Source organism: Pteronotus mesoamericanus, unplaced genomic scaffold (genome assembly GCF_021234165.1).
Source record: "Pteronotus mesoamericanus isolate MK-2021 breed Mesoamerican mustached bat unplaced genomic scaffold, CSHL_Meso_final contig_116, whole genome shotgun sequence".
Classification (NCBI taxonomy): domain Eukaryota; kingdom Metazoa; phylum Chordata; class Mammalia; order Chiroptera; family Mormoopidae; genus Pteronotus; species Pteronotus mesoamericanus.
The window spans coordinates 23,874,727-23,901,899 of record NW_026555027.1 but is presented as its reverse complement, the minus strand read 5'-3'; positions in this window follow the sequence as shown (position 1 = coordinate 23,901,899).

Genomic DNA, 27,173 nt, shown 5'->3' with positions numbered 1-27,173 from the left:
TGGACATAGATACTAGATACAGGTGATGGTTGTGCGATATTGTGCATGTAATTAATGCCACTGAATTATACATGTAAAATGATTAAAATGGCAAATTTTGTTATCTTTACTACAATTTTAAAAATTAATAATGTAATATGTCAAGAACCATTGAATTACATACTTTAAATGTGTGAGCTGTATGGTATGTGAATTATAACAATATTTTTTAAAAAGATCTAAAGTAAATATGGCAATGTTTATTAATCCTGGGAAATCAGTATGAGTATTTGTTTCAGTATCCTCTGTACTTGTACAAATGTTCAAAAACATTTCTCTAAATCAACATACAGAAGACAAGAAGAAAGTGGGTAGCAAATGATCGCCGAAAAGAAACATAGATAAACATTCAAGAACAGGGAAATAAAACATGCAGCATTTCCCCCTCATCATAGTTGGAAATGCATGTGCATCTTTAAGCAAACCATCTGCTTGCCCAATATCTAGCTCATAATGATGGAAGAAGAAAATATTGACCCAGAAAAGATTTATTTTTTCTTCTACTTTTCCCTCGTACTATAAAGGTACTAATGGGGTAAGGTTTGTTTTTCTGAAGCTTCTTAGCTGATGAGGTTTGCTATGGAGGTTGCTATTTTCTGACAGGAGAGGAAAAAGCAGGTCAGAAGCTCCCGAGGGTTTTGGAACATCCATGTGTTCCCTTACCTCGCCCACCAGTCCAGGAGTCCAAGGTACGCCATAAGTACTCTTCCTGGGAACTCTGACACCACCCTCTCACCTCTGTGCCACTGATATCACTGATCTAGAACAATGTTTCAGTTATACTCAGCTCAGAAGGCTAAAGACTAGTCCACAGACTGTTGGAGAAAGTGTGGCATGAATAGGAAAAAAGTAGTGCTACAGGAAAGGCTGTACATTCTCTCTGGTCAGATGTGCAGATGGTGGAGATTCTTCCTATTCCAGAGAATTCAAAGAAAGAGTTGGGTTTGGGGAATAAAAGATTAAAAATTCTGTTCCTTCAGAATCTGGTAGGATTTTCAGGAAACTCCTTTTGTAAGAGTCCTTTTGAGATTCCCCAAGGGTCACTGTTGGAGACCTTTTTTTTTTTTGTAACTTGCCCGACTCCTAAAGTGACTGCAGCTTATGGATCTGCAATATATAGCTTGCTGATACAGCCTGGTTATAATACACCAATTTGAGGCTAGTTGACAATGCTAGGTTTGAAAAATTAGTTTATAATTGGCATTTTCTATATACTTTTAAAGGATTGGCCTTAGAATCCTGGTTCCCCCTGAGCCTCACTGATGGGCAAGGAAAGACCCAGTTTTTCTGGAGGCCATAAAGCTACCAGAAGGGCTCTACCCCACCGGCCCTCCTACGTCATCAGTGGCCCTTGTCCCCTGTCCATGTGGAGACAAGTCACACCCCAAGAGTCCTCCTGTGCCAAGTCCTGTTCTTTCTTCTCCATCAGCACTGAAGTCACGTTTCACTCATCACCTGCAGGTATGGGATCCTTGTACCATGGTCCAGCCGTTCAGAAGAAAAAAAAGCTGCCTGCACCAACGACTCCTAGAACTAGAAAGTCAGTCCTTTTTTGTCCACATCAAATGTTATGAATTTATGCCTATTTGGGAAAGTTAATGATGACACCAAAAAAGCCCACATTAAGTTTATTTTATGTATAGCTGTTTCCAAATAAACTAACATCATGTATAAGTTACAGAAGCCATAAGGGAATATTAAATTTTTTATATATGCCTTAGGAAATAAGAATGAAATCTTGTAGGAGAGGCAGTAAACACTGAAAACAAAGTATCTGACATCCTAAATAAGAGTGATTTTCCCTGGATCTGCTATTTGCCCCTGGAATTAATGGGTATAGGGGTTAGGCCTCATCAAAGATGGAAAAATCACTTAGTCTAACTGGTACATTTCAAATGTTTAATTGATTCATGCATAATTTCACATCATTTTGATGACATCAGGGACACTCTATGATAGGTCATGAATCACCTACAGTCTATGGGGTCTTTTTTATTTCAAGTACTGAAACTGCTCATTGTGCTACAGCATAGTCTCCCCTGTGGACCTATGGACATGAGGCTGGCACATTCGCATCTGTGGAGCTTAGACTAACAGAAGAAGAAATCAAGTTTGCAAAGCCACGCATACAATGATATGGCGAGTGTTGGAGAAGTCTATCAGTCCTGTGCCAGACCTGAGTTTGAATGCAGCACCCATCTAACTTACTGATGACTGGGCACGCTTCTTGGAATAAATAGAGGTAATACTGCAGTTCTCACGTATATTCCTTTCCTAGGGCTGCTGCAACAAAGCACCACAAACTGGGTGACTTAAAACAATAGGAATGTATTCTCTCACAGTTCAGGAAGCCAGAGGCCCAAATCCAGGTATCAGCAGCACTGGTTCCTCCTCGAGGCTCTGATGGAGAATCTGTTCCAGGCCTTTCTCCTAGTTTTTTGGTGGTTGCTGCTAATCTTTGGTGTTTCTCGGCTGGTAGCTGCATTACTCCAATCTCTGCTTGTGACATCACTGGACCTTCCTCTATGTGTGTGTCCACAGTGTCTCTATATCCAAACTCCCTCTTTGTTTTTTTATTTTATTTTATTTTATTTATTTTCAGAGAGAGGGGAAGGGAGGGAGAATGAGAAGGAGAGAATCATCAATGTGTAGTTGTCTCTTGTGTGCCCCCAACTGGGGACCTGGCCTGCAACCCAGGCATGTGCCCAGACTGGGAATTGAACTGGCGACCCTTTGGTTCACAAGCCGGCACTCAACCCACTGAGCCACACCAGCCAGGGTCCCTTTCTGTTTCCTTATAAGAATGCCAGTCATTGAGTTGGGGCCGATCCTAATCCACTGTGGCTTTATCTTAACTGAATCACATCTACAAAGACTCTATTCCCCAACAAGGTCATAGTCACAGGTATTGAGGGGTTAGGTCTTTAGCGTGTCTTTTTGGGAGACACAATTCAATCCACTACATCGTGCCATAAACTTGTAATTAATATTTCATTTGACAATTCAGGGAAGAATTTAATATCATGCCTGGCTCCTAGTAAGTATCCAACAAATGTATTTCCTTTTTTCTGACAATGTGATGTTTTTAAAAAGTGCTTCTGTGACCTGTTCAGTAGTCAGCATAACCTTTAGACTGTGTTCCCAAATCAGAGGCATAAAACTATTATTTGACTGAAAATCTGTAGATTTCCAAAGTATGTCTTCATCTTATTTAGGGATATAATGGGAAAGCTACACCAAAATTTAAAGAGGTATTTGAGGCTCAGCTATTTCTTCTAGTGGAAGTGAAATAGCCTTGAACTTGAGAAAACAATGTGCTACAAATGCTTATCTTAGCACCATCTCTGTCATGGGAACCAATCTGGCCTTCCATGTCTGTCTATTTATTTGTAAGTATTGAGTGGCAGTTAGTCAGCAAGACCAATGGTGTACTGGTGGTAGTCACAGAAACTTAATTAAAAAGAAATCATAGAAAAAGCAGGTTTTAAATGTTCGTAAAGGGTTAAGAAACATAGTGGAAGTATAAACATTCAATAATCACACTTGAGTTTGTAAAATTATAGGTACCTTTTCTTAAAATTTCAATTGAATTAATTCAAAACCTCAGCCAGAATAAGAACAGAACAATATGCCAGAATCTTTGGCTAAATCCTTCATTGTCAAAGCCGTGAATTATTGCAAAGACCTCAAGATTTCAGAATAATGATGATATAGCGCAGTAACTTTCTATCACTGCACAGAATGTACAGAGCAATAAATCTTATTATAATATAACATGCAATTTTAGAAATGCTTAAAATTCTTTTAAATACCAACTCACTAGTTGGTAAAATGTAGCATCCACAATTCACTGGTAGAAAAACCAAGACCGATGGCCGTGCTATCATCACAGCAGAGGGATGGGTGGGTTTGTTTAGCTAATTACGTGGCAACAACTGATCTGGTCTGTAGCCTCTTCTGTAATATTTATTTTAATGAAATATGCAAAAGTTTGTAAACATCTCGTCTGCCTTAAAAGTGTTCACTCCAGGATTATTTGAAGATCATAAAAGGAAATTCAAAATATGCATTTAGCAGAAAATAAAAAATGAAAAGCTAATAAACAACAAAATAAATGCCCTGTCTTATAGCAGACAAACCCATGGCTAATACATTCTGATTCCACACCCTCCAGCTCATTCCTTCCTACATCAGTCTAGTTATTCAAAAGATACCTTAAAAGTATGGGCCTGGGAGAGCCCACCTGCCCTTTTCCCCTTTTGATACTTTATTTCCAGGCTAAGGAGCAACCTCTGTTTAGCACAGCCATTTATAAAGTTTCCAAACTACCTTGTCCCTCTGCATTCTGATTTTCACCCCTGGTCCTGAGCTGTCTGGCATCAGGTAGACACACAATCAATACTCCTTATCAATGCTGATGATTCCTGACTCGAGGCTCTTGTCCCTTTCTCTTGCTGGGAATACCACTTCAGGCTGTAGCTTATCTGGGGGAAATTCATTTGGCCCCTCTCCTTGCCCTGCTTCCGATACACCAGCAAAAATCCGTTTAAGACAGTGGTGTGTTTACCAAGAATTCTAAGACAATGTTTTCCTGAAAACTAAACTGTCAAAAAAATCTTTGAGCAGGAAGTACACCCAAAGTAAAAAGTTCCACTGTGTTGTCATTTAGTTGATGCTCCTATCCCCTCCTTCAGCGATGGACTCCAGTGACACAGAGGAAGTTCATATACAGAGAAAAAGCGCCTGTGGGCACACAAGCCTGGCGATTCTGCCTGGTGTACACTCTTCCGGATTTCATAAGGACCGCATCAACCAAAACAAACGAAAGGAGAAAAAAAGACCAAATCCACCGCTACAAAAAAAAAAAAAAAAAAAAAAAAAAAAAGTGTGCGGCTCACAGAGCCATCGCCTGACGTTGTTTGTGCAGGAAGAAGGAGGGTCTTCAGACCAGAGTCGAAATCCCAGACACCAAAGCAAGTTTATCTAGCGCCAGATGCCCGGTACCTGGTTGGAGGGGGTGCGGTTTAATCCACTGCCTCAGCTCTTCCTTGAATTTATGTCCTAGGATATTTCCAGTGGATTCAGTCTCTCAGATACTCTAACCTCATACCTGAGCTGGGCAGCAAGGTGATGCCAACTCTGAACCCTGAAATACGAGAAAACGAGTGAAGATTAGGAAGAGTATCAGATAATGTCGAAGTCAAACTCCTGACCAGAGAGACTGAGTGGGAAGGATTCAGTTTTAGGAGGATAAGGTGGAGGTCCTGGAGTTTGCCAGCCCTGGCAAGGGGTTGGGGACCCTGGGGATGAAGGGGCACTCTGTAGCCCCATTGGTGGCAGGGTCGCCTCGTGCGCGGTCCCACTCCATCCAGGCTCCCTTGACTGGATTGAAAAGGAATGAGATAATATTCAAATATGGCGTAGGCACGGTGCGGGGGTGGGGATGATGCTGGGGATAGCAACTCCAGGCTTCCAACTCTTCGCCTGCATGGCAAGGAGGGTGGACTCTGTTCCTCAATGAGAATTGTACCAGGGAAAGACACGTGTTAGGAAACCAACAATTTCTCTTAGTATATTCCTCTACAAAAGCCCTGCAAGTATATTCCTCTACAAAAGCCCTGCCAGCCCCTGGAATCCAGCAGTACAGTGGGTGGGATTGTGCTCAGGAGCAGTTCACACCCAAATTCCTGATGTCTGAAGAAGGTGCTACCCACCCATTGTCAACCGACCATGTATGTGTTAAGTTTTTGCTACAGATGGGGCAAGGGACCCTAATCATCCATTTGTACTCTCAATCCTTGTTCTCAATTCCAAAGCCTCCTTCTCCTCCTTCTTCTCCTCCTCCTCCTTCTTTTTAAATGTCTGGTTGACATAAATGCTTGGGAAATAGATCAAAACAAATTGGTTAAATATTTACATTGAAACTATTCCTTTGAACCAGTTAACATGTTCCAGATAACTAAACTTATTGACCATGTAGGTTTGTAAATATATATGTGTTTATAACATTTTCTAACACCAAACAGCTAATATCTGCTTTGAATTAATATAATATACTAATGTTTAGCCCTCCTTTACCAAGGTTAATTGTTAATTATTCCAAGACAATTATTTATGTGCTTGAAAGTGGGTTTTCTGAGCCTGGGTCCACAGTGTTATGCGTTAAAATTTGTAAGAGGCAAACACACTGGCATAAAGGCAAATTAATTATTTAGGGAGGAAAGACTTAATCAAAGCAGTGGGCCACTACGGTAATTAGATTTCAGAAACGAAAGCTAACGGCAGCACAATCCATGATTATTTATTGGGCTTCTTTCTCTTCAAATATCCGAATTCAATCTCTAGCCCTGAAAATATACACAGAAAGGCATATACGCACCACGTATGCCTGAGAGAGCCTGCTACTTGCTCCTCTGCCCCATCCCTTTCCATTATTACAGCCAAAAGACTGAGGAGCAGATCACTTACAGCATTTTAGAGAAAATGATCTGCTTGGTCATCCCTCAAGGCTCCAGAAAACAGACCTTTGAACACTGACAGCTGGAAAACCCTGAGGCATCAGATGTAGCTACTAGAGGATTCTCCTCCTGTTTTCAGGAGTCTTTGAAAACCAAACGGCATAGTCCGCAGCACGACATGTGACTGGACATTTATTTTCATCTATTTGCTGTATGCTGTTGAAAACTAGAAATATCAAATTAGATCAAATGTTTTAAAATAGGTTAAAATCGATCCTTTCCTTGCATTTTGGGTTCTGCCCAAACAATCCTCAGATGGAGGCCTCCACAGCATGAATATATATTTCATCATAAGAGGGAAAGAAAAGCCCTCGCTGTCACCAAACTGGAAGGCTAATTGTCGGAGGAGTTCTCTCCTCTCTGTGCGGGGAGCTGTGTTTCGCTCTGAGGAAGGGCTGAACAGGAGTTGGGCAGACCTGTTTTGTTCCAGTTCTTTCAGGATGTTTAAAAGTCATTTCATCTCTCGACACAGACTAATCAGATAAAAAAATCCAGTGAGAATTTTGTCAAACAGAGGCTTTATTAGGTGTTTTTGTTTTGTTTTGTCCCCGCCAACCCTCTTTGAGGAATGAAAAATGTGGAAGCCCACAGGACACAGAGCCCTGTGACTCAGGCCTGCTGTGTGTTTATTTACTTTTACGACTCCGGTCTGTAGGCAGCACCTTTCTTAAAGAAACTCCAGGCCCTTCGCTGCCTTTCTCTCATCATTAATCCTCACAACTTCCCAGAGAAACAGAGAAGAGACAGCTCTCTGCACCCTCCTTCTATAGCCAGAGGAGCTGAGGTTTGGGAAGGTTAAGTGACTTGCCCAAGGTTATTTAGCAAATTAGGAGAGGCCATCTGGGAATAGAGCTCTGGGTTCTTAGGTTCTGGGGCTGCAGCTGGGAAACCCCAGCCACAAAGTGGCTGTTCTGTGCTTGATTTTGTTGATGGACCTATTTATGTAAAGACACTGTTTTCCCCCTTAAGCCACACCGACCTGCACATGTACCCCAGCATTCGCGAGCTGTGTGGGGAAAGCAGAGCCCCGAGTTCCAACCAGCAAATAAGCTCACTGATTTGCTGCAATGGGCTCAATGTAATCTATTGTTTTAGGCCCTATTGCTTGGAGCTGCCTCTCCTACTTCCTATGCTCACACCTAGAACTGGGCTCATATATCTCTTGACCATTTTTAAAGGGCTGGTACAAGAACGACTACTCCATTGATATGGACTTTCTTTAAAAAAAAAAAAAAAAAAGCAAGTTTAAAGAAAATATATTGTCATCATGGGGAAGAATATAGGTTGTTTGCAATTTGTGTAACAAATGTTCTACACATCAAGGTGCTTTGTCAGGATGTATGGAGTTAGCATCCCGGCCAGACTTAAAGAGGCCACACCTTGGTGCTCAGGAGTGAGTAGTATCAAGTTAGGAGGAAGAAAGAAACCACTTCTTAAGCAACACATTTTTCTACTCAGCCTCAGGGCTAGAAATAGAAGAATGACTCATTAGAAGTTTTAAGCAAAAGGTGAACTCATACAGAGGCTCTGACTGTGCGGAGAAGTGACCTGTCCTGAGGAAAGAGGGAGGCGCGTATCAAAGTGTGTGAGGAAAGGGAAGCATACCATCTTCAGGGCACGCTATGCCTTCTTGCTTGTGTAGATACAGGTTTGTAAATACAATAGATCCTTTGGTAAAACGTTCACTCACACCTCAGGGGCTGAGATTTTTTATTTTTGAATTGCAAGTGCTCCATCTAGTGGCCTATTTCGGAAACAACAAGCTCATGATGTTAAAAGATGTCGTCGTTTGGATGCAAATCATTTAGTTCTAGAAATTTTTTTAAAAATGACTAATGCCTGCATCAATCATAGCACACTACCGAAAATTTAACTTCCGGCAGGCACAGTTGGCAGTGGCTTCCAAGAACTAAAAGTATCTGTATATTGGCAATTTGAATCAAAGCATTCTTCCACCGCTGACATCAACATCCCTGGTTCGTTATTATCTAAAATTTAATTATCTTGACATTGTTTCTGGGGTGAACAGAAAATTTACTGAAATTTATACTTAAATTCAACATGTATTCTACTGTGAAAAATGAGGGCGAGTCGAGCATTCACTTGGCATTTAGTGACCGAACTAAATGGGCATGAAGTTCTTTTATCGTAAGAATAAGATACTTATTCTTTCTGCCCGAAAGGCCTTGCTGGGCAGAGGGGAGGAGATGGCTGGCCTCTCAGGAGTCACAGGCGCCTGCTGTGGCTGCACCATGGGCTGCAATGCTCTCCACGTGTGAGGATATCCTGCTGACTGTATTTGAGGAAAATTTCTTCTCAATGATACAAAGAGGGCACTAGATAACACTGGAATCGGGTCCAGCATCCATTTTCATTTAGTGCTATTGGTCTTCAGAACTTCTGAAACTCACCAGTTTTCCTTTGTAATCAAAGGGAACAGGCTACCAGCTTGCTCTCCATGCCCAGGCAACAAGAGCCAGTTAGAATTCCATACAATTATAGTTCACAAGTGATGCTGCTTTTTCACTAGGTGATAATATAAAACTTCCCTTTGAAATAAAATTATTTAAATAGAAAGGTGAGTCGACTTGAAGAAAAGTGTTGGGTAAATAATGGTACTGCAGGCATATGGACACAGGAGAAATCATGGCAGTGGACAGGGATGCAGGACTGTTAGAAACACACGAGGTCAGACTGTGCTCTGGGAGCACCAAGCCCCGTCCTCTCATCTGCACCTGCCGCCTGCCCTCGGGAACCACCTCCTTTCCCCTCCATTTTCCTCCCTGTAGAATGATGGCTTGGCTTCAGGTGAGCTGGAAGAAACCAATCAAACTAGAGCTTCTTAGAACAATTTTTAAACTGGAATTATTCCTTCCCTGAGTTCAGAAGATGGGAATGGAGATCAGACAGGAAATAGAACACCGTAAGAAAACCTCATGCAAGAATGAAGAGGGACACGTGGAAGACCCGAGAGTACAGAGTGGTGGTGAATTACATCCGGCATCTGAGTTGTACTTAACCAAAAGCCCCAAATTAGAGTCATGTTCTCCAAAATTCTAGCTCATGCGTACTAAAGACCCATCAAATCAGAGAACCATCAAAATATGTAATTTCTTATTATGGGGTACCAGGAAAAGAGTGATATCCTGCCCCTTAAAGCCACGCAAAAGACTTTCCTACGGTAATAGAATGCATGTTCCAGGGCCCCTGCAGGCCGGCTTTCCTTGGTGCACAGGGAGAGTTTGCTGGGGAGAGTCAGGTGCAAGTAGGCCAGGTAAGTCTGGGTTCATGTGGCCTGAGACCTTCACAGCAGAAAAGCCCCACATAGTGCAGGTTCATGAGGGCTCCCAGGGCCTGAATTGTGGCTCCATCTTCTCCCTTCACTGAGCCGCCAGTGGCCATAGTTAATGGAGCCCTGGGGGCGGGGCCCCGGGCTCATGGTCTAGACACACTCGCCTGTCCAGTCCTGACATCAGCCCTGCAATACAAGTGTATCGTCCATGTTAACAGATGTGGAAACTGGGGCTCAAAACCCGTAAGTTCCTTGCCGGAGGTCACCTGGCTTATGGGTGGCAACGTCAAATTTGAGTCTAGGTGGCTCTGGAATCAGGGAATGCTGAATCCACTGCCAGGTGGGATGGGGGGTCTGGGCTCCCCATTGGGATGCAGTGGCTCCCCATCCTCTCCACGACAGACTGAGGTAGTAGGGCACAGGGATGTTGGCCTTTCACCTCCCTGCAAATGACTGGTAAAGTTAATCTATGAACTGATTCTGTACTGATCCTGCCTGGTGTTTTCTGTGTTCGTTTTTGTTTTTTTAATCAGCCCCCAGTCTGTAATATTTATGCTATGATGCCCAGAATTATAAACTCCAACCTTTTGGTTTCTTCCCCCAACCCACTTCTATCCATTCTCTCCCTTCAGAATGGTGGCCAGTCTTGAGGAACTGCCTAGGCTTGAGGAACCGGAGTCACTCAGTCATGTGCTGTTCCGGGTCACAGGGGGATACATGGAGGGCCGCCTCCATCCCGTAAGGAGAAGAGAGGCTTCCCTTCCTTTTGTCCTTGTATCCCTCAGAAACCTACAAGATGCTGCCTTCTCCAAGGGCAGATGGGCCTCCTATGTTCTCCTCCAATCCGATCTAGGAAATACAAAAACAGGCCACCAGGTTAGAATAGCCAATTGCAAGAAAATGCAATGAGCAGGTAAATTCTTGCACCCCTGTGACGTGGTGTCCAATATGCTGGAGTCGGGGCTGTGCACCAGGCGCTGATGAGGTGGGAACGGCAAAGGGAGGCGAATAGGACCCTCTGCCTGCTCCTGACACCTGATGGGGAAGATGCTAAATGGACATGACATAGAAGGTAAAGTGTCAAGTCACTTCTTTGCATCTCAGTGTTTTTACTTTTCTTTGTAAGATGGGGATAATAACAGCGCTTGCCTTGTGGGGTAGTTTTGACGATTAGACGGAAAAAGCCCATACACTTAACATACAACCTGGTGTGTAATAATAAACATTACATCACTGTTCTCCTCATCAGCATCCTTTCGAAAATGAAAGTGTTAGACTATTGAAGACATTTGGTGAAAATGTCAATGGCTGGATTTTGGCAGTTCGAGATTCGCGAGAGCAGGGTGGCATTCTAGGTAAGGGAGCTAAACTGAGAAAAGGCAGGGAGGTAAGAAAGCTCAAAAGAGATGATGTAATTTTAGGGAACTCTAAGAATATGGTTTGGCAGGAGGGCAGGTCTATGGAGGGAGTGGTCAGCCAAGGGGCTGAGAGCTGCAGCTCTGAGGCGAGAGTTTGTTTGAATTAACAAGCAATAAGGACCCACCACTGAAGTCTTTTGACTGGGGTAGAATATGTTTGGCTTTGAAGCCAGACATCCCTTGGCTCAGATCTTGCTCTGCTTCTACTCACCTATGTGATCCTGCATAAGCTGAGTCTTTTATTCCCCAGCTGTGCAGTGAGAGTGAGGATGTGTCCTGGGGTTTTGGGGTGGGTTTGGTCCTCTGGTAAGAGGACAGAGAAGGGAACACCCAGGAGACCAGTAGGGTCAGTTGTAGAGCACCACTGAACTTTCCAGATCTCAGTACAAGAGCAGCTCCCAGCCTGAGGACAGCCTATCTCAGGAGATCCCATTCCCTCCTTTTGCCGGTTGTGACGAGTAGGTGTGGTCTGAGACAGGGCAGGTTGGACAAGTGATGAGGGGATGAGGACGGGCTTTAGGTGAGGCCACAGCCTGAGCTGCCTCCGCTTCGAGTTGCCCAACCATCCCATGAAAAGTCTACTGCTCTCCCCCCAGCCACAATACAGCTATGAGATGGGGGTATGAACCTTTCAAGAGGATCCATCGCAGTGCTTATGGTGCTTGGGGAGATGCTTGATGATTCTAATTTGCCTCATGAGTAGAGTGGGTAGGAAAAACCTAAAGCCAAAATATCCATCTTCACAGCTACGTGATGGTTGATTTTCATTTAGGAAAAAAGTACTAGTTCCCCTTTTAAAAATGTTAGAATTCTTGATCTTTAAAAAAAATGACAACCAGTGATTGTCTTAAATCTCTCCTCTCCCTCCTTTGTTGTACTGTAGACTCAAATAAGAGAACTACAAGGCCACCTGGGGTATCCACAGAGAGGGCCCCGGACTCAGAGCCGGGAGTGACGTGTTAGGCTCCTGGGCTCTGCAGATCCCTGTGGTGCCCTCAGTGGGCCGGTCACTCCCCTTCCTAGTTCTCACCTTGTCATCTGCATGATGATGGAGTCGGTGACCCTTAAGCCTAAACCTCAGTTCCAGTCTTAGAAAAAACAAGTGCCACAAATAGCCTTCTGGTCAATTTTAGTTTTATTCCCAATCCCTTTCCCTCCCTGATAACCCAGGAGAACCCCAGGTGAAGCAGATAAGGTGAATATCCCACTGAGTCTGCAGCAGCTCCTCCGCTTCCCGGCCTTGCTGTACAGGAAATGTGGTCCATACGCTGAGCCCTCAGCAGGCCTAAGTGACGTGTGGGGGAACAGACTCCTCAGCGGCACCGTTGCTCCTTGTAGCCCGACAGCAGAAGAAGTACAGGTCTCTGGCTTGTCTCAGGGAGCAGGGAAGCCACTCCAGCCTCTCCATGAGCAGCCTGGATTCAGACAGAGGTGAAGGTTCCTGTTCCCCATCCTCAGGGGTGTTGTTCTGCTTCTGCGAATGTACCTGTTCCCCGAGTGCCAGATCTGAGAGCATGCCAGGAAGATTGGGAGAGCTTTCATTTTCCTTCTTCCCTCAGGACGCCTTCTGGAACAAGAAGAAGGTGTCACTAGCCTCACCTGGATTACTCACTAGAAGAAAGGCATCTGGTGCTATTTCCTCCTTGAGAATAAATATTTTACCTGACTAGTCGAAGTCAAAATCTTTGACCCCTTAATCCCATGATTTAGAGCCAAAGTATGTCTGTCACAAACCAAATATTGGACTTCAAGTTCAGCACAGCTTCTTTTGTGGTGAGTTCTTGGAGGTCTCAGAGAGGAGAAGAAGAGAGAGGCTTAGAGGCTGTTCACTTCAATCTCCTAGAAGGAACTTCGTTGCTACTCTCTTGAGAATTTCACTGCTGTTTTTACATTTGGGATCTTAATCAGATGCCCTGGTTTCTTTCTTTTATTGCTTGTCCCCTTGTCATCCTTTATTGAGGCTGCCATTGCATTAGATAATTACATTCACCCTCCTTGGCTCCCCCTTCACAAACCTTCTTGGAAGGCTGAGCTCATGACTCATCCTTCTCTGATGTAAAGTGACTCTCTGAATTCATCAGGACCTGACACGGAGCTGCCCCTGTCCAGATTAGACGCAATCATTGACTGGTTGGTTCATTTCAGGATTTGGTTGAGGGTCATAGGAATGATTGCAGGGTTGGGTTGTTTTGTTTTGTTTTGTTTTGTTTTGTTTTGTTTTGTTTTTTAACATCAGGCCCTTTGAGCGCATCAGTTGATCCAGGATCTAGGAATAACCATTAATGTGAAGCACAGTCAGTCCTTGCAAGTTCCCAGGTGAATAGCACCTGCCTGGAAATGAGCCATAAAAAGAGCTGCTGTTCCTCCTACCCAGCATTCCCACCTCCTTTTTGGAAAATGTCTGGCCCTGTACTTTTAGCAGGAACAATCAATACGAGAGGGCCCTCATCTCTCCCTTTCTCTTCCATGGAAAGCCACAGAATTCTGAAGGGGGCAGAGGAGAGCCCCACAGCAACGACTTCCTCCTCGTCACCGGCAGAGCCTGGACATCCGGGCTGCGGTTTCCCCAGCTCTCCTCGTCCCCCAGGTGCCTGGCTGGTGTCTCCCACACTCCGGCCTCTGCCACAGCCGCCCAGCCCTTCCCACACTGGGGCCTCCCTGACACAGGCCTACAGCCCTACCCACTGGAGCCTCCCACCAGGCGTGGCCCTGCCACCTCAGCTGTGCCTCTCAGGAACCCCGGTGAGTCTGCCTCATGGGGTGGCAAAGTCTTATCTGTACAGAGACAGTGTAAGGACCAAGTTGGCCCTGGACTCCCAGTTCAAATTCAGGGTGTGTTCTTTCACAGATGCAATGTTTTTGAAGGAGCATGTGTTGTTTATTACTATGAGGGACACAGTTCAGCTATATGATGATATCTATGGAGTAGTCTAGACGGCAGTCCATTAGTGGGCTGAAAGCTGTCTGTAATCCAGTTTTGCACATGTGACCAACATTCCTACTGACTGAGCCAAGCCCCTGCCTTATACCTGATATAAACAATGCTGGCAGGGTGGGGATGGGGGATCCCCTGTTGCGGGCAGCTGTGCACAGCAGAGGATCTGGGGACTTGGAACTAGATGTCCTGGATCAGCTGCTAATGGGTCCACTTTGGACACTGCTGTCTTCTGGGAAACTCTGCTTTTCTCAAGTGTAAAAAGAGAGTACTTGTGAGGGTGAAGTAGCAGGAGCACTGGGGAGACCATAACAGTGGGTATTCAAGAAGTGTTAGTGGACTATGAATTCTAAAACCAATAAGTGATGCCATGAACTCCAAGGGCTACTTATAGGTTGTGCAACTCTGGTAATTACTCTCTTTCTATTTTCAAAACCAGTCTCTTTCCCCCTTTGAAGACTCTCTTACCCTTAGACACTCCCAGATCCTTCTTGCATGACTGAGGAGCAGTGTTCCTGCTGCCTTAACCCCCACACCCTTTGCTAGTGCGCTGGACACCAGAGTGGCCACTGCCCACACCCCCCACCCCCACTCAGAGAGGAGGCAGAGGGACTGTTGCCAGATAGAGCAAACACAAATACAGGACATCCAGGTAAATCTAATTTCAGATGAACAACAGATAATTGCATGGGACATTCTTATAATTAAAAAGGGCTCCCTGTTAATCTAAAATTCAGATTTAATTGGGAGCCAGGTGTAGGCACACAGTGTGTCTGCCTCAGACATCCTCAGGACAGGGGCATCGGAGCCAAGGAATGATAAAACTGCCTCCAACCCTGAGCCGATTCGGGTTTGTCACAGATGGGTCGGGGGCCTCGCTTCTATCTCCTCTATTACTCATGCCCTAATCAGGACATGCCAACACCAGGGGGATCTCAGCACAGATCTCCCCACCTGGCCTCTGAGGAGGAGGTGGGTCCCAGGGTCAGCGGGATTTCAACTAGCCTAAGATGCTGGGAAGAGCAAGGGCTTTGAAGCCAGGGATCCCTGGGCTCAGATCTTGCTCGCTCTGCTTCTACTCACCTGTGTGATCCTGCACAAGCTGAGCCTTTCGTTCCCCAGCTGTGCAGTGAGAGTGAGGACGCGTCCCGGGGCTGTTGGGTGGGTTCCATGAAGTGACATGTTAGGACCTAGCACTGTGCACAGCAGCGTGTAAAGTGCTCCACAAACACTAATTCCCCTTCCCGATTATGTTGCACCTATAAAACAGAGGGGACAAGAACCCGTGCCCTCTTCTAACATCATCTGTGTCCTAGTAGATTTTACAACCCTTGTCTCTCACTCAGGCCGCAAGTCAGGCAGAAAATCTTGTTCATTGATTCAGCAGCCTTGACCTGCTAAGCTCTTCCTCCCACCTTGCCTTTTCTTGGTTATCAAGAAGGTTCTGCAAAGATTGCCATCAGCAAGGCCGTCCAGCCTCGTTCTTGAGTGGATCACACCAGTAATTTGCTGTGATGGATAGCGTGCCTCGGACTGCCTGCGTAATTGTGGTGAGCGGGCGGAGCACTGCAGCCACCGTGCTGAGGAAATTCAGGCTCGCAGGGAGCACGGCACTGCCTGAGCCACAGTCATTCCAAAATTAGACCTTTCCTCCGCTTCATCATTACCGGCGTAAGCAGTCAGAACACTTCCTGAATGCGAACCACACATCAGAAGTGATTTATAGAAACATCCACATGTGTGTGGATGGGGGACAGGGGGAGGGAGAGAGGGTGCCTTGGAGTTGGCCCCAGAAATTCACGGCTCTGCATATCTTGGCTGGACGAGCACTGGCTGCCTCTGCCGCCGCTCTAGCAATATGACGGCTGTTCCTCTACCGCAGGGACAGAGAAGGGCCACGATCGACTGGGAAAAAGAATTGTGAGGTTCTTTCAGTTCCCAGACTTGCCAGACCATAAGGCCACCTCTCCAAGCGTGTTGACAGCTCACATGCCCTGGTCCTGCCCTTATCGTCTGGATTCAGTGGGCCTAACTTGCAGTCTGGGCACCTCAATCCCTGGGTCAATGGTTCTCAAACTGTGCTGCACATAAGAATCACTAAGGAGCGATAAAATACCCCGATGCCCAGACCTCATCCCAGACCATCGAAATCAGAACCACAGGATACAGGACCCAGGCATGGGGTTTTTTTTAAAGAGCTGTAGGTGATGCCAGCCAAGGTTGAGATCCATGCCTACACAATTAGTAAATCAGGCAAGTTTGGGAAATGCAGGTTCAGGGCAAAGCCTAATTAGGAGAATGAAGAGCCTTATTTATTTGTCTTCAGCAAACTGCTATTCTGAGTCTTAGATGGTGTAGGCAGATAAAATCATGTTAAGGGGCCTGTTCCCAAGCATTGTTCTGAAACCTGGCTGATCATTAGAATCACCTAGTTTTTGTGTTTCTAATAGTTTCCCAGACCTCAGCTCAAATTCACCGAAACACACCTTTATAACTTTTTAAGGTCCCATAGGTCCTTTGGATGCTCCTCAGGATTTGAGAACCGGTGACTTCAGAGAATTTTCTGAAGGTTGAATTTTTTTATTTATAATTATGTAGGAGGGATGAGGGGTCCAGCTCTGCTACAGGGAAATTCAATGATGACTGAACATTTCTAGACATTGTTATTTTTTTAGTTTTTGTTTAAAAAAAGATGTGTGCTTGATGAGTGGAAATTAGAAAATAGATGTCATGCTTTAAATCTCCAATCTGTGTTCTCTTCATTCTTAAGCCCTTAAATAGGAGATAAGGGAAATTAACCACTCAAGTTGATTTTCCCTTCTTGGTACCACTTCTAGACAAAGCAAGAAAAAGTTCAAATTTCCCAGCCTCACCCGATCACCACAAGAGGGGGGAGAGAAATTCACAACCGCTCAATCAGAAGCTTTGGGAGGTCCCTGGAACCATCTCCTGGGTCTGTTGCCGGCCCCCTGTTTCCTGTGCGGGCTCCCCCTGGTGACAGCGCGTGGGATAGTTTCTGGTAGAAAAAGCCGCCGCCAGGAGGGGCTTTGTGCGGCTTCCTTCAGTCGTCTGGGAGTGCTAGGCTTGGGTTTATCTCGGTCAGGGCTTCACTGAGCCACACACTTCTCAGTAGCTCCCTCGAATTTTATTTTCAATCCTGCCAAGGGCAGATTAAATGGCTACATGAATGGGAAAATGCAGAAGGCTTTGAAACAGATGGTTTGGCTGTGCAGGCCCAGGGACTTGCCAGGCGCTGGATTGTGTTGCCATATGAATGGAAATCCCATTGTGGCTGGATTTTTATTTCTGCAACCTATGGGTTACAGCAGCTCCCTGTCTTCCTGGCGGTGGGGCCTGGAGCGGTTACCTGCTATTATCCTCCTCCCATCAGGGCTCAGCTTCTTGCCTCTCTGGATTTTCCTGGTTCTTTTCTCTGAAAGGGAGTGTCATTCTAGACTAATTTCCTGATGGTGTAAATGATTTAGCAGGGCTGATGAATATCAATAGCGCTGCAGATGGGTTTAAGGGTCGTAATGAATGTGAGAGTCACCAGTGCCAAAAAATTTTCCAACTTGCATTTAGGATGAAAACCAGCTTGAATAGTATCCACAAAGGTTACTTCTTTAATTATGCATCATAAATTTTAAAGTCGGTAGTCAGGTGTCAGCAAATTACAGCACAGGTGAGAAGCTGTGTCCCTGGCCGTGTCCTAAAAGCACAGGAGCCAGGAAGGCCTGGGTTCGAATCCCAGCTCTAACACCAACAAGTTGTGATTTTTTTTTTTTTTTGAACAGGTTATATAATTTCTCAAAGCTTGATTGTAAAAAGCAGATAATAATACTTGGCCTCGGGCATTTTTTTAGGTAATAAGTATAAGGAAATGTAGTGCTTCTGGCATTCATGATTTAACAAATAATTATTTGTCAAATTTGAAAGTTACTCTGTGGAAAGGGCTGCACTGGGTGTTGGGAATTCAGAGGATTCTGGAAACCAAGTAAAGGGCACAGCTTGTCAACAGTCTGCCAAGCAGGAGACAGGGAGACCCCACTGGGCTCAGGCAATATGGGATGTGTTGTCTATAGAGAATTTAAGAACAATAACAGAGCTGACTAAAAGTTGATCTGCTTTTTATTGTTCACATGTGCCAGTAATTCTAAACAATGCCAGTGATAAAATACTCTTTCCCCTGTGGACAAAAAAGGGGCCACAAACTAAACCTGACAGATTCAGGGGAGGCCTGCATGGTGGCCTTACACACTCAGAGACCTAAAGTAGCCACATAAGCTGGTCTGGAATGAAAACTTTCTATCTCAAAGTGAGTCACGGTGGGTAGTCATGTTCTAGGCGAGTATCTTCCCTAACAAAGGTCCACTTTACCTTAACTGAGCCTGCCTATTGTCTTTTTGCACCTACAAGAACGTATCTTTGGAATGTCTGGGTAAAACACAATCTCCCAACAGAGCAGGGAACCCCTTATTCTTATGTTGTTGCCCAAACCCCTCATTGTTATGTTGTGGCCCAACTACCATCTCTGTGTGCTGTGAACGCTGATTGTTAACTATCTTATACCCACCAATGTAAAAGAATTCTGTGCCTCTCCATTCTACTCCTTATCCAGTCTCAGAGACTTCCCCTGCTTTGCTTTCTCCCGCCTCTCTAACCTATCACCAATGGACTTCCCCTTTATGGCTCCTCCTTTTATTCTAATATATATAATAAACTGCAAAACTGCCATTCTCTGGCGCATTTTCTCAATCCATTGAGATTTTGCTTCCTGGCAACTGTCAGTCTGGCTCAAATGAACTCATAAAAATTCTTTACAGGTTTGGATGTTTCTTATGCTGACATCCAAAAATCTCTTAGTCTAAGTTCTAGAGAATTGTACTTACTGTTGAGCTTTAATGCTATATATGTAAGCATCATAGTATTTCATTTTTTTAAAATTACTTATCCTCAAATAAATATTGTATTCTGTATGAAAGTTACTCTGAAAAACTGCCAGTTATATGGGCCTCTTTTGTCCTCACAGAAGTCTGTTCTAGAGAAAGTTTGCAAACATTTGAAATTGTTGATGCAGTTGGTCTGGTTCAGGCTTGTTTCCAGCCCAGGTGGTATCACCTCTTCCTGTAGATTGAAAATGACCAGTAGTTGCTCAATGATTATAAAAACAAAGAAACAAAGATTGAATTCCACCAATTCTGTCATTTCGGTGTAACCTCTTGGAGGTTTTGTATTTCAAATTTAAAGCAAGGCAACTGTGACCTGCGCAGTATAATATTTTTGTTTGGCAAGTACACATTTTAGCTCATACATGAAATATTTTACTGAATTTAAATATCTTTAAAGTTGCAATTGGCTCTTCTTTTTAAATTACTTGTTTTACTACTAAAGAGAAAATAGAAAAGATGATTATTACTTATTATGTAATAATTACTGGAAATAATTTTATCAAATAATGAAGGGAGTGTTAAAAAATGATCCATTCCAGCCCTGACCAGTGTGGCTCAGCTGGCTGGGCATTGTCCCACACTCCAAAAGGTCATCAGTTCAATTCCCGGTAAGGGCACATGCCTGGGTTGTGGGTTAGGTCCCCAGTGAGAGTGCATTCGAGAGAATCAATGTTTCTCTCTCACATTGATGTTTCTCTCCCTATCTTTATCCCTCCCTTCCCCTCTCTCTAAAAAATAAATGTAAAAGAAAGATCCCCACCCCCAGATATCAAGTATGTGGGGTATGTCACTAGAGTGCATTACGCAGTCTGTTTTTTTAAATGGTAATTGATATAAATGGTGGCCCCTCCTCTTCTCTCATGGCACTCCTCTAAGAGAGAAGTTCATAATGGAAGAACCAGGTGTCTATAGTCTTTCTGAATGAAGATCTGATTCTGTGACTTTAAAAAATGGTAGCAATTGTTCTTATGGTGCCCTTCATAAATGTCAGGCATGGAACTGGCATCTTAGAAATACTATATAGTACTCTCAACAGTACAGTAAAATGGGCATTAGTAATCCACTTTTATCGATGATGAAACTGAGACTTAAGAGAAGTTTGCTTCAAGTCATACAGCTAGTGAATGACAGAGTGGAGACTGACACTGTGCATTTATTACCTGGTTCAAAAGCTTATTCTTTTAACCATCATGTCATCAAAAGACAGGGACACTGATGCTGACATTTCAATTCCTGAGTAGATTACAGGAGAGGCTTAAGGCCAGTGAGATTCTAGTCTTTGCTTTTCTAAACAACTGTGCCATTAATTCGATAAGACACTGACGCTCACAAATCAAATCAGTCTCGGAGCTCAAATGCAGCAGAGGAGTCATGGAGAATTTCCATTCACAGGGAATGAAACTGAGGCCCTGAGGAATTAGTGCACCGATAACCACACAGATAGAACTGCATCAGAAACCAGATCTCTGTCTCCCTACACCAGGCTACCCCAAGCCTAAGTTATACACAATATACTGCTGTTTCCTATCCAATTCTCCCACTCCCCTTTCTCCATGTAAATAAGAGGGGATCCTGGTTGTATGAAGCTTTAGTCTGGAGACAGCAGGCTGATAATGTCACTGACAGAAGGGAGCAGTGTGTGGACCAGAGTTTGTGCAGGTGCCCAGGCTGGGATGTCTTTGGACATCTACTGTCCTCCCTGGGCTGTAATAGTCAACATCCCAGGCACTGCTTACTGTCACTGGTGACAACCTGTTTACACCTGCATAAAGCCTCACCTTTCACTGTAGAACCCCAGGCAGTGGAGAGGGCTACTTAGAACAACGGTCTACAGAAACCTCTCTCATGATGCCCCTTCTCCTCTTAAGTTGCTCTGTCCTAAAAGGTTTTAGAACTTTATTATAGCTCAGTTCATCTGCCTGGCTCTAGAGATTTTTCATTATTTGCCCACAAATCTGTTTGTCATGTAGAAAATGTAAGCCCCTAGCTTAGTCATTCTAACAGTCAATACATATGACTGTTGCTCAACGCAGGTTCCTAGGCTTCAATCCAGGTGTTCTGACTCGGTATGTTTGGGTTCTTGGGTCTGCATTTTCAATGAATTTTGTTGCAGGGGTTCTATTAGTCCCACTTTGAGATGGTAAGAAACAATGATATATGTTCTTCAATTCTTCACTGTCCTTTGTGAATGACAGGCCTTTGGGAATTTATCTGGTGATTGAAAATTAAGGCACTTCTATTCTTCTCCTGCAAATGTACATCATTTGGAAAATTTTGTGACTACTTTAGTCTCGACTTATTTTAATGATCACTGATATTGATTCTTAATGCCATCATTCTCAGACATTGTTCATACTTTCATTTTTTTTAAGGGTCCAAAAGTTGTGTATAAAAGAAGAAGTTGCTTTATCAGCAATCTGCTTTAGAAAAGCATCAGCAGCAATTCATAAACATTTCATATTAACTGTCAGGAAATAGGTTGAAAGGCAGACTAAGAAATAATAATCCATTTGTATGTACTTGTAAAAACAAAAAAGATACAACTTAGAACACATTGGGTTTCCCTTTTCTGATCATATAGGGACATTTTAATAGTTGCAAGGTCAAAAAAAAGAGGAATTAATTAGAAAGATTCATAGAACTTAAATTCAAAGGAAATGCAACAATCATTTTTGCAATAATGAGACCTCCCAAGCATGACATAAGTGGCAGAACTGGAATGTGAGAGAGGCTAGGAAATCGAGGATGTCTTCTTAAAATAAAAATAATAAAATCCCAGGGTTCTTCTGCCAGCTTTTGTGAGAGTCATTATTTTTACATTTACACCAAAGTTTTAAAAAATGAGGAAAACAATAGGAAGCACATGTTTCTCTAACATCTGTCAACAGTTTGAGACAAAAAAAAAAAGTGAACAGAGGACTTGGTGATTTGCTCTGCAAGTTATTACAGGGCATCAGTCAAGGTATTTACCAATTATAGCATCCCCTGGCATGGGCATTCTGCGGTGGGTTTTACCCATTATTTTCAAGAAATTCCACTTGGGAATCCATTGTTATATGTGACTTCATAATCAAATTATTGTATACCCCCAGTTGAGCCACACAGAAGTTTGGTGAGCAAAAGCAAATGTATTCACCCCCTCTTTTTTATTTTTACAAAGATTTAATTTAAAACTAAGGCAAACCACTCTAAACCAATTGTCTCTGTGCTTCTAATTTCAAAATAAGGATAATTTAAAATTGTAAACTCTCAAGTGCCTTCCTTACGATGGTCTTCCAACCATGTCTTATCTACAGCTTTCTGAACTTTGCACCTAAATTCATGGGAGGTGCTGCTGTCCCCTGCAACGTCAGAAGAATGTTGGCTGATCATCTCCTACACTCTGTCTCAATTTGTTCTGCCCAAGTGAAGAGTCAGATTAGTATTTATCACATGTCTTGAGAAGAAAAATTCTAAATCAAGCTCCAAACCCCAAGGTAAAAGAGCAGAAACAATATTACATATTAATTTCCCTTGATGTTAAAGAATATTCTGAAGGGACGCCGGTTTGAATATAAAGCAACAAGTGACTATCCAGAACTTCAACAGATTTATACTTTTTTCTGAACAAACCACAGGGGAGCAAAAGTAGAAGGAAAATCAACGTCAGGACATAATCTCTGTGGCCCTCAATTTCTCCAGATCAGATCTCTTACAGAGTGGGGAAATGGCACTCTTTCTAAGAAGCGCTAGCTAACTAAATTTTTTCCAAAAGTAAAGCTGGATATGAAGGTCTTTGTTCCCCCACACTTTTAGGGAAAAAAACATAAAATGGAGCAAGGCAACATTATCTAGTGTCTACATTTCATAATTTGTTATTCAATTTACCTGAACTTACAAACAAAAATATCCCTTTGGCAATTCATTCATCTAAATCAATGAATTGTTCCTACTCTATTGGTCAGAAATTAAGTGATTCCAAACCACTGTGCTTTTTAAAAATTCAGGCTTTAAAACTGAACCCCTGACAGATGTGGAGCTTTCTTTGGTCTTGTGAGATGTTTCCTTATTCCTGCAAGCTGTTTAACTCAGTCTTGCCCTTCCTGCCTGTAGGCTCTTCCTGTCTGAATAGTTCCCGGAATGGACTGATGGAGAGTTGGGGATTTGTTCTGGACCTTCCATTTGAGCTGCACGACTTTGTTTAAGTCATTTAACTTCGTACAGCATCAATGTCCTTTTCTCTAAAATGGGGAGATTGGCTCATTCTTTTTAGCTCCAGCTCTCTAGATCGTGTGACATATCACTTTCAAAGTACCTCCACTAGTCAAGAGAAAGGTAGAAACTGCCAAGTAACAGGCGCTTCTATGGTTTATAATGAAAATATCTAACATTCATTTAGGACCTACAATGTGCCAAGCATAATGCTGAGTACTTTATACCAACCGCCCTATTGGAAAAAGGAAGTTGTTGGTTTTTTTTTAAATTCTGTACATTTCAGTGTAGAATGCCCCAGAAGTCTTAATTGCTTTTATATACATTCCTTGACTCAGCCAATACAGAAATCATTGTTATGTTATGGTCATATACCATTTATACATCAACTTAACAAGACTGCAAGTGTCAAGCATCAAGGTAAATCTTGAAGAGATTTATAAAGAACATCTCTTTTTAGAAAAATTTACTGTAACACAGTATAAACACGTATAATACCCAGATATGTTAATTTCTCTTATCTGAAAGAATGAGTCACATAAAGGGCACAGGTCCTCCAGAAGTGACAATCTAATCTTCTTCCCTGTGATAGAGACTTTGAATAACCGAGGTTGGAACATCCTGGAAAAGGAAACATGGATGATAAAGTATTACCCAACATTTACATTTCAACTTCAGTGAATGCTGGTTCCATCTCAATGCAGAATACCAACTGATAGAGGCTTGCCTATATTCCATGTAAAATTTTATGAGCTAAATTTGCTTAAGTGTAAAAGATCTCACCCTTTTGTGACCTATCTGGCATCTGTATCTATATCCCCTTAAAATGTGTACTTGAGGCAACTAGCACATAGTTGGATAATATGAAATAACCTTGCACATTTAAGGTATTTATGGGAGGCAACATATTGTAATGGGAACATTTTGATGAAGGAATTAGCCAAAGAACATATGTGCATGTCCCATATAAACAGGCTCAGTGTGGTGATGGCCTGAGGGAAAGAGGGATGGGGGCTGGGTGGAGGGAGGCAAAGGGGGAGGAGGGGATGGGACATTTGTAATACTGTCAACAATAAAAATAAGGGAAAAAGTAAGTAAATTAAATAACAAGTTATAATGAATTTTAATCACTATGATGATAATTATCAACCAAAATTCTTTAGTCATGAATTTTGAAAATGTGCCGTAGATATAATATGTTACAAAATTTCAAAGATCCCTCCAAATTGTAATGACCTTTTACGTTAAAAAATAGAACAAAACAGAAACTAAAAATTGTAGGACTCAACTTATTAATTATGAAATGATGTGAAATTTTATACTCAGAGAAACCATTATAAATCATCAGTGTTAATTTAGTTTCAAAATTTTATTAAGCAAAAAGCAATGCACATATATATGCAGGAGTACACACATGGACCGCTATTCTCAAATAAAAAACATTAGGCTTAAATACCCAGCTTTTGAGCTGTCGTACAATGAAAAAGAAAACAGAGTTGTTGATATTCTTTCCATAACTTTTAAACATTTGAAAATTTGAAGAACACATTTTAAACTGTCAATTCAGGTTTCAACATGAACACCTCAGGGGCGATGATGGAGTACAAAAGGAAAGATGTTAAGGTAGAACTGGTCCTTTTGTGATGACACGATATAGCTGTGTCTCCGCCTTCTTCAGCCCCTAGCAGACATGCGACCTCATGGAGATACACTAGAAAAGGAATGAGAAGAAATAGAGTATTCTCATGACAATAGAGTATTCTCGCTCTCCAGGCTCCACCTATAGAATTCAAATTCATTGACCATCTGTACACCCAAGCCATACCAACTACTCATAGGAAAATATCCATTTGCAAATAGGCAAATGTGTCCCACCAGACAGAGGGATTGAGCCCACCTACTTACTCAAAATGGGCAGACACAGAGCCAGCTTTGTACAGAATTCTTGTATCAGACCAGTGAGGTATATAGTTCTAGGGAAGTGCTCTTGCTTTAAGGACAGCCATGGCTAGTGTTGCTGTGCCAACCACCCTAACACCTTCATGCTAAAACTTGCCATTTTCCTAACAGCACTTTCAATAACATAGGGTGAAAGTACACCTAAAATCCTGAATGAATCCATTCATTCGTTTTTTTAAAAATATTTCAACAAATATTTACTAAGTGCCTACCATTTTCCAAGTAAGATATCCTGCGGAATTTACCAAATAGACCAAGTTTCTGCCCTCTTGACACATACATAATAACGGGGGAACAAAGGTATTATAGGACATAACTAACGCATTCAGGTGAGTAAATTTTTCCAAGTTAATCTCTTCTATAGCTGTAGCACTTTGGGTACCAAGACAGAATTGGGCACTTGACCTAGGAAACTGAATATGTCAGTGCCCTGATTCCTCAACTCTTCTCTGGTTTCTTTATATCCCTTTCACTGATATCATTCTGAAGTTGTGTATTTGCCATTAAGACATATTAAAAAGACATTTAAACTTTTGTAGAAGAATAATAATGCAAAGTAGTAATCAATAGTTTTTCCTTTAGTATTTTCTTTTTTCACCAGTAGAGAAAAATTTAAATTCGTATGCTCTTTAAAACTACTTTTGTTAACATTGGCTGGTGTGGCCCAGTGGATTGAGTACTGGCCTGTGAACCAAAGGGTTGCTGGTTCAGTTCTCAGTCAGGCACATGTCTGGGTTGCTGGTCAGGTCCCTGGTAGGGGGCACATGAGAGACAACCACACATTGATCTTTCCCTTTCTTTCTCCCTCCCTTTCTCTAAAAATAAGTAAATACAATCTTTAAAAAAAAATAAAAACTACTTTCATTAGAGTCTTGGGTTATTTTCAAACAGGTTTAAAGGGAGAAAGCTAAGTAAAGGACTTGATGCTTTTTAACTAAATGAAGTCAAGGTCCTTATATAAAAGTAACAGAATGAAGTTAGAGAGGCCACAGAGCTGGTGTCTACATTACAAGTTTAGGTGAGTGAACATGATTCCCAGAAATAAACATTCTATCAAATTCAATTTCCTTTCACAAACTTATAGTGAGTAAATGCAATTTCCCATTCCAAGGAAGCATGTCTCTGAGATTAAGGATATAGTCTATAAAAAATAACAATAAAGCTTGAAGTCAGTATTTCTCCAAGGAAATTCTTGCAAACTAGTCAGAGAATGATTTAATGGTAACAAGATACAGAATAAATACAAACATGGGAAAAAAACCTTCACCCCAACCTTGAAGTTTATATTCTTAGTGTGTTTAAAGTAAACATTTTATATTATCCAGCTATTATATACTAAGATGTTCTGGCTAACTCTGTGCTTTGTATTCACCAACATTCTTGCCTTCTGCCAACATTCTTCAAAGCTCTTCATTCAACTGATCACAGAAGCTTGTGAACCTCTGGTGTCAGTCACGAGTGCAGTTGAGGCTGAAGCAAAGAGATTCCAGAGAAGATCTAACTTTCTATTGCCATTATTCCTTAGTGTCACCCCCATGCTTTCAATTGGGTGTTTATTGTCTTGGGGAACAAGTGATGGTACCTAAAAAGAAAAACTGGCATTTTCTCTGATTTGTTCAAAAGTCCAACCGTCAAAGGAAAAGCTGGAAGGATGCTTGTGCAGAAATTGCAGAAAAAACATAACAGAGTTGCGAGAATGCTCAGTCATGTAACAGAATGCTTGCTGGTCCAGAGTTTAGAAAAGATTCCCCGGAGCAGAGGGAGTGACAGTAAGGAGTCAATACTGGGGAGCTCAAGGGAGGGGCCCCCTGTAATCTGAACACCATGAAATGGAAGAAACCCACCCCTCCATCCTGGACAGACCGTGGGCCG